Raw genomic sequence first — 13,468 nt, 5'->3', positions numbered from 1 at the left:
GTGGTTGAGAATCTGCCTGCCAATGCAGGGGACACGGGTTCGAGTCCTGCTCTGGGAAGATCACACGTGCCGCGGAGCAACTGGGCCCGTGAGCCACAATTGCTGAGCCTGCGCGTCTGGAGCCTGTGCTCCGCAACAAGAGAGGCCGCGATAGTGAGAGGCCCGCGCACCGCGATGAAGAGTGGCCCCCACTTGCCGCAACTGGAGAAAGCCCTCGCACAGAAACGAAGACCCAACTCAGCCATAAATAAATAAATAAATAAATAAATAAATAAATAACTTTTTAAAAAAAACCTCTAACCCCACGAATAGACATCAGCTGCCACTTGGCCAAAGTCCTAATGCCCAAAACGGGAAGAAGTTCAGATCTAAATAATTAAAATGAAGTTTTGGTTTCTCTGTTCTTCCTTCACATAAAATTTGGTTAGATCTGTACAAATTAAGAATGTGTATATTTGCTGCAAATATGCCATTTGCAGCAACATAAATGGACCTAGAGAATATCAGTGTATAGATGGACTTCTCCCTGAAAACCAGGGAGCTGCACAAGCCACATGTTCTCCTTGCTTGGCCCTGTAATAAACCTTTCTCTGCTCCAAAAAAAAGAAAAAAGAAGGTATATATTACTTATATAATATTGTACATTAAATAAGTAAATAAATAAAAATAAATTTTAAAAGAATGTATATATTGAATTGTCTTAATATAGGCATTTTGTGGTGTTCATGAAATTCACTTCGGGAGACTCTCTGGAGCAACTGCCTCTGGAAAAGAATTTCCACCCAATTTAAGGGACAGAACTTAATTTTTATGGGGCCTGAAGTCTAAACAATTTAGAGAGGTGATTTCTGTAAGAAAAATAATACAAAATCATGAATGCAAAATGTAGCATGAAAATAAATATTTATTTAGAATGAGAAAAGAATTCCCAGCTAATAACAGATCTTTAAAACCTGACAAATACCACAACTATAACAAAATCCAGGAAAACGATATAATCTGTTTATGAAATGGTTGATCCATCACTATGATATTTTTCCACAGACTAGCTTCTGGCTCTACTTGCTTCTCCTCCACTCCTTGCCTCCGTGAAGTGCCATTACCAGAGGACAGGTTACTATCACAACTTGGCCTCTGGCCCTACAGCTTCATTTCACAATACCAGATGAGTTGGCACAGTGGGTGGGAGGGCATTTGGAAACCCATTCCTGCACTAGACAGCCAGCAACAGTCTGCAGCCTAACTTTGAACCACACAAATATAACCTGCTAAATCCCCCTAAATGTATCCCCAACACAACTTCCATTAGCCAGATCCCAAAAAGGCCTGTGGCCACTTTCAAGGCCACCCAACTTGAGGGGAAGTATGACCAGAAGTCAGAAGAGAAAGACACAACAGTCCCAACCAACTGCAATGGAAATATCTTACTTTTACTAACTTCAAAATTAGGAACACAGTGCCTCTGGGAAGGGTTCATGCCCTGGGGGGCCTGTTTAGCCTCATTAGCGTCCAGGTAAATCCACGTCCCCCCATGGTGTACTCACATTGCTGAGGAGTACTTTGTCCAGCACCCCAGAAGCTGGCATCCCCAGAGAAGCTAAAACTGGTGAGGCGGTGGTCACCAAATTAGGTATGTATACAAAATGAACTTGAGAGGTCCTGGAGAGGAGTTCTAGAAGGTTCTCCCAAACAGGGAGGTGAGAGGCCAGCCATAGCTCAAGATAGAGAAAACAAACCAAACATGAGCCCCAGAGAAAAGTCACAAGGGACACCCTCGTCGTTATAGCACGGATTTGCAAAGGAACTGCTCTTCACAAGAGTAACTCTATACAGTTGGCGCGGATGAGGAGCAACAGCTGTTTATTTATTTAAGTGTGGTGGAGAGCTCTCCCGGATACTGCCAGGGAGGCCAGCAAGTTCTAAATACAAATCGTCTTCCAATAATCTGAAACGCTTAATCTTGATAGAACCCTGCTGTTGGAAAAATGTAGCTTTGGGGCATCTCACAACTCCAGCCTCTGCGAGTTACTGGCTATATGACCCCAGATAAGGTACTTAGCTGCTCAAAAGCTCAGTTTCCTAACGCATAAAATGGGTGTAATAATACCTACTCTAGGTTTGTTGAGGCTTCATGATATTTGTGACAATTAGCCACAAATGAAATTTTCAGCCAATAGTTGCCATTATTAGAAAGCTGCCTTTCCCATTTACTTTGCCATGTTTGGTGACCTTGCCTGTTACACAAATAAATAAGTGCTTGCTTGTTAAATTGAGATTAAAATCCCAAATGAAAACTGAGAGTATGTGGTCAAGCTACATATTGATCAGTCTGGTTTGTTAAAAATAAAACCTTTCTAAGGATGTGAGTTGGGGGTGTATATCTGGGGAGGGTGGGAGTGGAGTGAAAGAGAAGGTATTAATTACAAGTAACAAAGTTTTATTTTTTATAACTGAAGGCTATATAAATTCCAAAGTAGTCAGGACTGATTTAAAGACTAACATTTTGGGGGGAGGGGTAAATTGGGAGATTGGGATTAACATATACACACTACTATATGTAAAACAGATAACTAATAAGGATCTACTGTATAGCACAAGGAATTCTACTCAACACACTGTGATAGCCTATATGGGGAAAGAATCTTAAAAAGAGTAGATGTATGTATATGTATAACAGATTCACTTTGCTGTACACCTGAAACTAACACAACATTGTAAATCAACTATAGTCCAATAAAAATTAAAAAAAAAAAAAAAGACTAGATCTTCTACTAAAATACGTATCTTGGCAGTTAAAACCCTTGAGATTCAAGAGCATTAAAGTATAGAAGCTTATGTGAACTCCTAGACTCTATTATCGTTTTAGTTTTCCCTCAAATATGCTCATTTTGGCATTTAAAAAATAACTGACACATATTCTAAATCAACTGTACTTCAATAAAAAAATAAAAAATAATTGATAAAAATGTGTTTGCCTACCCACTGGGAACTCAGCCCCACACAGCTACAGCACGCCAAACCGCCATTCAATGAAAGACGCCCAAGTCAGCCCTCATTTCTCTCTAACTTAGCAGTGCTTTCCTTCAAGTCCTGACTAGTTCACAGGGAGAACAGATGTGTGATTTTTTTTTTTTTTACTTTTTCAAAAACTTTTCAGCAAGTGTTATTAGAGAATTGAGTGTTTACATTTCAAAACGCTATGGATTTCCTGGGTTATGTCCTCTCTTATTAAGACCCAGGAACTTATCGTGGTTGCAAACTCTTTGTGGTGAAGGGTGAGGCCCGTGGAAGGAAGTAGGAAGCCTTTTCTTCACGCTGCCCCTGAGAACCGAATGCGGAGCCTTTTGGGCTGCAATGAACACTGCCAGGGTCACTTCAATGGGTTTTAGACTATTATCTTCTTTTGAAGTTTCTATTTTCAAGTTGTGGAATATCCACCATTACGAGAGACTTTTGAAAAGTTTAAATCCTAGAGAATAATTCATTCGAACTACAGATTTTGCATTGTTTCGTTTGTTTTGTTTTTTCAAGTCTCATTTTCTCCTATAAAATCTACAGTTTAATTGCTGCTATTACTGGTTGATAGCATTAATTTTTTTTCTACTAATACCTTATTGCTGCTAAACCTAAAATTTCTAATCCTGCCAAATCACTACTATTTTATTAAAATATTACATCCCCCCCCCTAGGATCTCACATATAAGATCTCACCCAGTTTAATTCTTGATACATTTCCCTTCCAAACAGCTGAAATCTCAAATCAGTGACAATTTTTTGCTGTCACTGGGTGGCTAGACTTAAGCACAATTCTTTTTTATTTTTTTTCCAACTGGAAATTTTCTGATCTGGGAACTTAAAAACCCATTTACGGGACAGTTCCTTGATCTCACTGCAGCCTCCCCCGCGGGAGACCTTTCAGGACCTCCTCCACTCAGCTATTTCCATATATTAGGGCTCTTGTTTGTCTATTGCAAGGACTCCCAAAACTTTTAGGAGCTTTAGCACTAGCTCATTACTTATTTATATACCACCTCCTTTAAAAAAAGAAAAAAAAAAAAGTCATATGGCACTTATCTAATTTAAAGAAGATGAATGTTAATTTTGTATCCAAAATGTTGATTCTCCTTGGGATCATCAGAAGTGGTCTCCAAGCACAGAGATACATTTCCTTGGAGGTGTTTGACTTTCCACACCCTCTGGCTATAAACCATCTCCCCCAGGTCAGAGAAAAGCTACCAGCTTTTCCAAATTGCATTTTACTTTGTCAAGAAACATTGCACTGGGCTTCCCTGGTGGCGCAGTGGTTGAGAATCTGCCTGCCAATGCAGGGAACACGGGTTCAAGCCCTGGGCCGGGAAGATCCTACATGCCGTGGAACAACTGGGCCCGTGAGCCACAACTACTGAGCCTGCGCGTCTGGAGCCTGTGCTCCGCAACAAGAGAGGCCGTGATAGTGAGAGGCCCGCGCACCGCGATGAAGAGTGGCCCCCGCTTGCCGCAACTACAGAAAGCCCTCGCACAGAAACGAAGACCCAACACAGCCAAAAATATAAATTAATTAATTAATTAATTTTTTTTAAAAAAAGAGAAACATTGCACTGTCCTCAAATATCTGTAAGGGTCATTCAAGAGCACTTGCTTTATCAGGACGCCTTGAGAGAGAGACAGAAGTATGGTAAAAATACAAATGTTAAGGTTCACAATCTTGGGATAAGCACTGATTTTTAAAATAATACTTAAAATTTGTAAAGGTGCTTCTGAAATGCTCAGAGTTTGAGAACCAGAATTAAGAAAGCAGAGGATGATAGTGTTCTCCTCTGCAGAGGGTATTTTGTTTCACTCTGCTTACTTGAAGTCAGAGCTAATAATCCAAAGTTTTTAATGGATGTTTTGGCCAAAGACAATCAGGCCGTCTTGCTGATTTGCAGCCCTATTTTCCATGTGCATGACTCTCTACAGACAAGTATAGCCCTTGGTACACTTTTTAAAATTAGAATTGAATGAAAAACAAAATGACTTTTAAAAATCACTTTTACCCCCAGCTCTCTGTCTCCCTCTCACAGCTGCACCATCTCCAGCTTCAGGAGCAGGTTGCTGGGACACAAACAAGCAGAAATTCCATAACTTGCACTTAACAATCTGAAAAATAGTCAACTAAAACTAAATACTGGGAGAAGCAGTAAACGAAGACTCGGCCAAATTTGCCTTGGATGGGCTGACCTTCCGAGGTGACTCCAGGCGGAGGGATGCAGGGCCCGTCCTGGGCTCCCGCGCTCACCGCCCCCCGCCCTCACCGTGGGCTCCGCAGGGTCAGGTAGGCACACTCGATGCAGGGGACGGGGGCGGGTCACGGCCTTCATGGATCAGGCCATTGGCAGCCTAGTCGGGGCTTAGGCGCGGCCATGGCCGTAGGAGGGGCGGCTCCTCGGACACGGCATCCAGGGTAGTGGGATGTGGACATCCGGGTCTCCACTGGAAGCGACCTCGGCTCTGGCCCCCCAGCATCCTGTTGTCTCGCTCAGGCCCTGCGCAGGGTCTCACGTTTTCGGTTCCTCTTCACCTGCATTTTGTGGCAGAAATCCCATGACCCGGGGCCGTGGCCACTCTGGGGCCGAGCAGAGTGGTGGTCAGAGGACACGCTCTTCCGACCTGAATGTCCAGCACCCGGACGCTGGAACGGCCCATCACTTACCCCATAACGTGCCGGCCGGACGAGGGTAGTGGGATTCCACCTTGGTGGCAACTGTCTTCCCCACGCCGGCCCCTGCAGACAGAGCGCCTGCCCAGCATCACCCGGAGGGGCCAAGGCTGCCCTGTCCACCCGTCCACGGCCAACCAGATGACCATTTAAACAAAGAGCCTAGGGAAGGATTGTGGAAGCGTTCTGTCCTGACCAGGAAGCATCACCAAGGTCTCTTTTGGGTAAAAGGAGAGGGGACGCCCGTGCAGCACCGTGCAGAGCTGGCCCTTCCTGCAGTGCGGGCGCGGGGTCCCCGCCCCGCCCTGCGAGCCCCAGGAGGGAAGCTGCTGCAGAGCCGGAGCCAGGAGGGACACTCCATGGATCTCTGTGGTACTGTCTGAACCTTACCCTACAGGCATGAACCTCCCGTTTTACAGAAAGGTTCCTTCACGGAATCGTAAAGCTGCATTTTGACCTGGTCTTCACGTTCCTAAAGCACGTGAAGAAACTGAAGCCCAGAGAGGCTAAGGACCTGGCGGGCAGCTTCCAGAAGGCCTGGGCGAGGGCACAGTGCAGCCGGTATGCCGTGTACCCTCGCCGTCCTCGGCGGCCCCACCAGCTGCAGAGAGGGGAGCAGGGAGCGTGCCCAGGGCCAGCTCTCGGCCCTCCAGCTCCACCGGTGTCACCCTAGCCCCACCCAGCCAAGCCCCACCGCTCTGCTGACTTCCACCCCCAGGCTCTTCTCCGGCCCTGCACCTTCCCCGCCAGCGCCTCCTGCCCGGAAGCCCCTTAAATCCCCTTCCCCTTCAAGACCGGCCGTCAGCACTAAACAAGCACTTATTGATCACCTGCCCATCAGGCCCCAGTGAAACACAAAATGCCTTGAGACTTGCACGGCAAACGGGCCTGGGCTCGCGTGTTGAATAAGCAGCGGCCCCTTCCAGAAGCTTCGTCTGGCTTCTGGCTCCGTCAGCATCTATTTATCACCAACACGTGTCGGAAGTTGCACCCGGTGTTTACAAATGTCACCCCAGTCTGTCCCCCAACATTCCCATAGGCCTATGTGCCCATGACCTCATCTGACTGAGAAGACAGAGGCCCAGAGAGTTAGTAATGGCCCATGGAGGGAAGTGTGAGACCCTCTTTTTTTCCCTCTGTCACAGCTGCATCCCTGAGTGAAGACAATGACAAAAGGAAGCAGAGCCCCCCACCAACTCATAACTTTTTCTCAAAGAGAAAAAAATAAAAATGCTTGTTGTTTTAGACCACTAAGATTTGGGACTGTTTGTTACCGCAGAGTAATCTAACCTATCCTGACTGCTACAAGTTCCATGTAATGAGATAATAATATTTCACCAATTTAAAATAATGTTAAAAAAATAAACTGGACTGAATTAGTAATTCCTCTGAATTACAGAAATTTTAAGAAAAGATGTTACTTCTGACAACAATCTGCTGTGATATTCACCCACCCCCTGATTCCACCATTTACTGGAACTCTCTCAGCTGTCCTATCTGTGGAGAGTAAGTGATGTTATTTTAAATGGTTTTATTCCCAGTTGTTTCCTTTCTAGTCTGTGTCTATTAAGTAGGTAGGAGGGGATATAGCCAAATGGATAACAGTGTAGGCAAAGGCAGATGGACCTGGCTTTTGGTCACATCTCTGTAACACACCAGCTGGTAACCCTGAGCATGTCATGCCCCTCCGTGCATTAAAAAAAAAAAAAACGGGGATAATACCTGCCAGCACAGAACCTGGTGGGCGGTAAACCTGACTGGCACATAGTCAACCTCAGATAATGGCCTGACATTGTCAGAAATTGTCCAGAGCAAGAGCTTTCCCTTTTACATTCAACTCACTTTGCATTGTTCTGCCCAGGGTGGCTAGTCTGCAAATGGAGTTGGCAGACAACGTGTTTCAAAATGAATCAACTCTTCTTCTTCCTCCAGTTCATGGTTCATCAGCTAATTCCATCTCTTGGGTTGGAGATGCCTGCTGTGGCATTTTTAGATGCACACATTCAATTTCATTTTTAAATTGGAATTTCGATAACCCATAAAAATAATTCAGATATACCTACGAGAGTCTCACTCCAGTTTCCCCCATGGGAAGCAGTGTTGGGAGATATTAAGAACGTGGGTTTGGGAATGAGTCAGGGCAGGGGTTGAATCTCAGTTCTGCCTTTGACTACGACCTACGGCAAGCACATAATTCTCTAATTCTCCATTTCAATTTCTCTATAAGGGGTAATAATACTCATCCTAGAGCATGGTCATAAAAGTGAACTGAACATGCATGCTGAATAAAGCACATTACCTGGGATACAGTAACTGCTCACTTAAAAAAAGACAAAAAAAAAAAAAAAAAAGTTAGTTTCCTTCCATGTTGTGTTTCTGAGTTTTTGACATGGTTTACTAAAATTTAACTTCCTGTGAAGAGAGTGGTGATTTCAAGACTGAAGGTGTCAACAATCTCACCTTCTCAGAGCCCCTGCTATTCCCTTTTGTATTGAGAGAGGTCACTTCAACACCATTTGGATTTTAAACTTAAGATCGTCCACAAACTGGAAACCAACAGTCACTAGTGTTAAGAAATGAAAGCAAACTCCAGGCAAGCTGATTTCTTCTTAATCACTCAATTAAGATGAAAACTATTACAATTCTGCTCTATTTTATGTCTTCAGACCAAATGAAGCAGCATCCATTGAACAAAGGAAAATCAGTTGATTCACTATAACGCACTGCTGAAAACAAGAGTGAAACGGAGAAGGACCCTATGGTCCTTGTCCCCCCCCCCCCATGTCACAGGCTGCCTTTCATCTGTGGAAAAACTTTAGCCTAAGAATAAGTTTAATCAGAGAAATGAGAAAATGCAGAAACAAAGGAAAACAGTCAAAAGAGACCAAATAATAGTAGTTTAGTCATTAAGCATAGTTAAAGACCTTTAGTTCCTTCTCAAGGGTTATAGATCATATTCTGAGCCATATCCCGTGAGCTGTCTTATAGATACTGAAACCCTCACCAGGTGGAAGAAGTTAACTACATGATGACCAGGCTGTCGCCATGACATAAGCTGCCACAATTCCGAAAATTGGCCTGGAACTGAAGATTAACTGTACCTAAAACAATCAAGATGACGCGGATCAGACCACCGATGACCAACGTCAGGATGACTGTCAGAGCTGACTGCGCTGTTTCTGCGTGTAGCCCCCTCCCCGCGTCTATAAAAGCTCTTGCCCACTGATTGTCAGTGGGGGGAGCCGGCCTTTGGACAGGCATCCGCCCTGCACCCCCCAGTTGCCCTGCCGGCCTCCAAAATAAAGCAAACTGTCCTTTCCACCAACCTTGCCTCTTTATTGGCTTTTGAGCAGCCAGCAGCCAGACCCCACTTTCAGTAACAGTAGGACACAAGCTCATTTACTCATTTTTATTGAGAACTCTGCGGCAGCACTTCTGGGTACATGCAGTGATGAGTAAGACAAAGCAGCTGCCTTCATGGAACTCATATTCTAATGGAGGAGACAAGCAAATGCATAGATAATAAAATGTATTCTTTATTATAGAGGTATCTGCTTTAAAGAAAAATACGAGAGGATAAGAAGACAGAGTGATGTTGGGGGAGCCAGCAGTATCAGTCACAAGCGGGAGAGAACACGGGAGGAGGTGCAGTCAGCTCAGTGACGCAAATGAGCAAGCTAGTGATGGATGACCTGGAGAAAGAGCCTCCCTGGAAGAGACAGTAAAAAGCCTTGCAGCAGAACACATTTGCCAAGTCCAAGGAAGAGAAAGCCAGCCAGTGTGACCAGCAGAATTGGGTAAGGAGAAGAATGGTAGAAAATGAGGTTAGAAAACAAAGCAGCAACCAGATCATGTAGGTCTCTGACCCATGCTGCTGAACTTGGATTTGAGGTTAGGTGTTCTAGGAAGACTTTAGAGGGTTTTGAGCAGGAGAGTGACTTGGTCTGACTTAGAGTTTTAAACAATCACTTAAGTTTCTATATGAAAGTGGACCACAAAAGAGCCAGGGTGGGAGGCCGGGGACCTATTAGGAAGTTGCAGCAGCTGAGGGGAGCGGTGATTACAGCTCAGATTGGAATGGTAGTGGTAGAGGAAGTGAAAATTGGTCATATTGGAATATTTCGAAGATGGAGCAAATAGTACTTGCTGAACAATTGAACACAGGACGTGAAGGAGAAACAAGAATGAAGGGCAACTCCTAGATTTTAGGCCTGAGCAATTGTGCGAAACGGGGTGCCATTTGCCGAGAGCTAGAACACTGGGGGGCAAGTAGGTTTAGGTGAGAAAGTCAATAATTCTATTTTAGATATTAAGTAGGAGATGCTTATTTGACATCCAAGAGGTGCTGAGTAGGCAGTGGGATATATAAATCTGAAGTTCAAGGAAGGAGTCTGGGTTGGAAATAAAGTTGAGATTCACCAGCATTCCTGAGTCACTAAAACCATGGGACTGGAAAAGGCCAAATCAGCTTTAATAGATCCAGAGAAGCCAACTGAACTCACAGGAGCCCCCTCCAATGACCTGTCACTCAGCAGGACTCTCCCTTAATGTTTCAGAAAGCTTGAAAGCCATCAATTTGTCCGGAGGGAAGAGACATGGAACAGCTGGCTTCCTCCAGAAGAGGCCAAAACAAGGCTTGGCTGTGAGGTATAACCAACACCCAAAGCCTCTTTCACAGAGAGAAAGGAGCAGACCTATAGAGATCAAAGAACAAGGGCCTTGAAAAGGTCACACAAATACAGCCAGAGGTCAGAAGAACCGGAAGCATGGATGTTTTTAGAACTCGACAATTGTTCTCCAAAAAGTGAGTGTACGGTGGCATTCGTCATTCACGGCAGTACATTAACTAGCATCTCTGAACTGAGAACAGCAAATAAAAACATTTGGGGTCACTAAAACTCTTACAGATTGCAGCTGTTAAAAAAAGATGTTTACCTTGTTCGCACACATAATTAGGGATCAAGGCTGCGTCAAGGCAGAAAAGGCATTTTACATCATGTATTGATTTATGACACACCTACCTCATCTGAGATGTGGAGATCATTCATGCTTCCTGAAATATAGGTCATCAGTCAAATCTCCCAGAACATATTACGAAATGGAAAAGAAATGACTTTTTTTTTTAAATGATATATTGCACCGTCTTGTAGCCCTTTATGGTAGAGAGAGGTTCAAGGCCACTGGCTTTGACATTCATAGCCCCCATAGTTTTTATTTATATGATAAAGTAGAAGTTGTTCCTCTCCAAATCGATTTTCTCTTCACCTGTACAAGATTAGCGTTCAGTAATTCTTTCTACAGGTGTTTTGTATCAAATCAATTCCCAATGCCTCTCACGGTCTCAATCACCGAACGGAAAAGTTACCATGGTTAGCAGTTTGGGGCAATGGCTGGAAATATAACCAAAAAAGACTACACCAAACGTTTAACAACTGAATTTTACACTGTTGTTGCTTCCAAATGTTTTGTTGTTCTGGTGCTATTTACTTACCTACTTTAAAAGTTTTTTAATACTAAGAAAAATAATTTAAAAACTCTAAAGATTCCCCCATTGCCTATCAAATTAAGTATAAACTTAAATCTGATATATTTCAGGCCACAAAATGAACCCAAAACTCTCTGTAGTCTCATAAGCACCGCACTTCCTTCTAAACTTCACTAACAACAATAACAACAGCAGCAGCAGCAATAATAATAGCTAACACTTTTCAAGCACTTACTATAAATCAGGAGCAGGTCCAAGAGTTTCACACGTCTTAAAGAATTTAGGGCTTCCCTGGTGGCGCAGTGGTTGAGAATCTGCCTGCCAATGCAGGTGACACGGGTTCGTGCCCTGGTCTGGGAGGATCCCACATGCCGCGGAGCAACTGGGCCCGTGAGCCACAACTACTGAGCCTGCGCGTCTGGAGCCTGTGCTCCGCAACAAGAGAGGCCGCGATAGTGAGAGGCCCGCGCACCGCGATGAAGAGTGGCCCCCGCTTGCCACAACTAGAGAAAGCCCTCGCACAGAAATGAAGACCCAACACAGCCATAAATAAATAAAAATTTAAAAAAATAATAAATATTAAAAAAAAAAAAGAATTTAATCCTCACAACTAGCCAGTGAGGTGCTATTATTATCCCACCTCTTTATAGATACAGGACTGAGGCCCAAAGAGGTTAGTGACTTATCTAAGGTCACAGTAGAATGCAGTAGAGCTAAATCCAGGCAGCCTGGAGCCTGAGCCTAAACACTTCACCACTTACATCCTTGAACTTGATGATTTTGTGGGTCCTTCTCTACCCTGCATCTTCAATACACTCCTTGAAAAAAAATCCATTCTGTCAAAGCCCATTTCACATGCCACGTCTTCCATGAGGACTTGTTGGCTACTCCCATCAAATTAACATCTAATCTTCCTTGGAGCTTATGCAGCATTTTCTTCATGTTTTCGTATCTCCTTGATGACCCTAATTATATTCTACCTTTATCTATTGGGTTGATAGATAGGGTTGATAGGTTGGGTTTTTGGTCTTAGACCCTTCAGTAGCCTGCAAACCGTTGAGCACAGGGACTAAATTGTCTTCATCCCTGCATCCCAGGCAGCAGCTGGCAGAGTCCCTGGAACACTGAAGGCTCTGGATAAATGTGTTCAGCTAATGAACTTTCTTCTTTGTTTCAGTCTAAATTTTCTCAGGGTGCAAAACAAAAACTAGTCTCAACTTACAGGTGTGGTATCATGTGTTCTGGCCTTGTATTATGTCAACCTCAGCACTGTTGAGAGAAAGCCAAATAAATATTCCCCCATTTTCCATAAAGTCATTTCAGGGAAAAGGATAATTGTGTGGATTGGCACTTGCCATGTCAGCTAGGCAAATGTCCTAAATAGTTGCACTTTTTCCTAAGAGCTTAAGACATAATCCAATTTTGCAATTTCATGAAAGTGAATATAGCTTTTCCTCTAAAACAAAGAAGAATGTGGGGAGGGGGGATTGGATGAAGGTAATCAAAAGGGACAAACTTTCAGTTATAAGATAAATAAGTACTAGGGATGTAACGTACAACGTGATAAATATAATTAACACTGCTGTAGGTTATATATGAAAAGCTATTAAGAGAGTAAATCCTGAGTTCTCATCACAAGAAAAAATTTTTTCTATTTATTTAATTTTGTATCTATATGAGATGATAGATGTTCACTAAACTTATTGCGGTAACCATTTCATGATGTATCAATATGTAAGTCAGATCCCTATGTTGTACACCTTAAACTTACACAGTGCTGTATGTCAATTAAATCTCAATAAAACTGAAGGATAAATAAATAAAATGAAGGATGGAGGGCGGGGGGAGAAGAGAAGAAGCTGGACTTCTTCTTCTAGGAAACTCAGCCCCCATCAAAAAAAAAAAACACCGTGTAACTGCGTGGCAGGTGGCTGACTAGCTAAAGCGCGAGGTGTCTCTGATGTTGGTTTGGCAGGTTCAGGTTACCAAGAAAACGAAGGCTCTGGTTACCTTGACAACACAGGAAACCCAGGGCTACAGCACGTTTGACTAAACTCCCTTTCAAAGCCTTCGTGGATTCAAAACCATTTTATCAGAACTACACGCCCGCAACTCTTGTTTCTGTGATAGAGTAAAAGTGCATCAGAAATGTGTTTTCCAGTAAATACATGTTTTGTTTCATGGATAAAGTTACACCGCTTTAATAACTCTGAGACACCCACTCTCCTATCTTGAGCTGCCTTGGTTGTTATCTCTACTGCCCAAAGTGTCTGAAGAAGAGTCCC

Source organism: Balaenoptera musculus, chromosome 2, assembly GCF_009873245.2.
Source record: "Balaenoptera musculus isolate JJ_BM4_2016_0621 chromosome 2, mBalMus1.pri.v3, whole genome shotgun sequence".
Classification (NCBI taxonomy): Eukaryota; Metazoa; Chordata; class Mammalia; order Artiodactyla; family Balaenopteridae; genus Balaenoptera; species Balaenoptera musculus.
Note: the sequence above shows the minus strand (reverse complement) of the source record.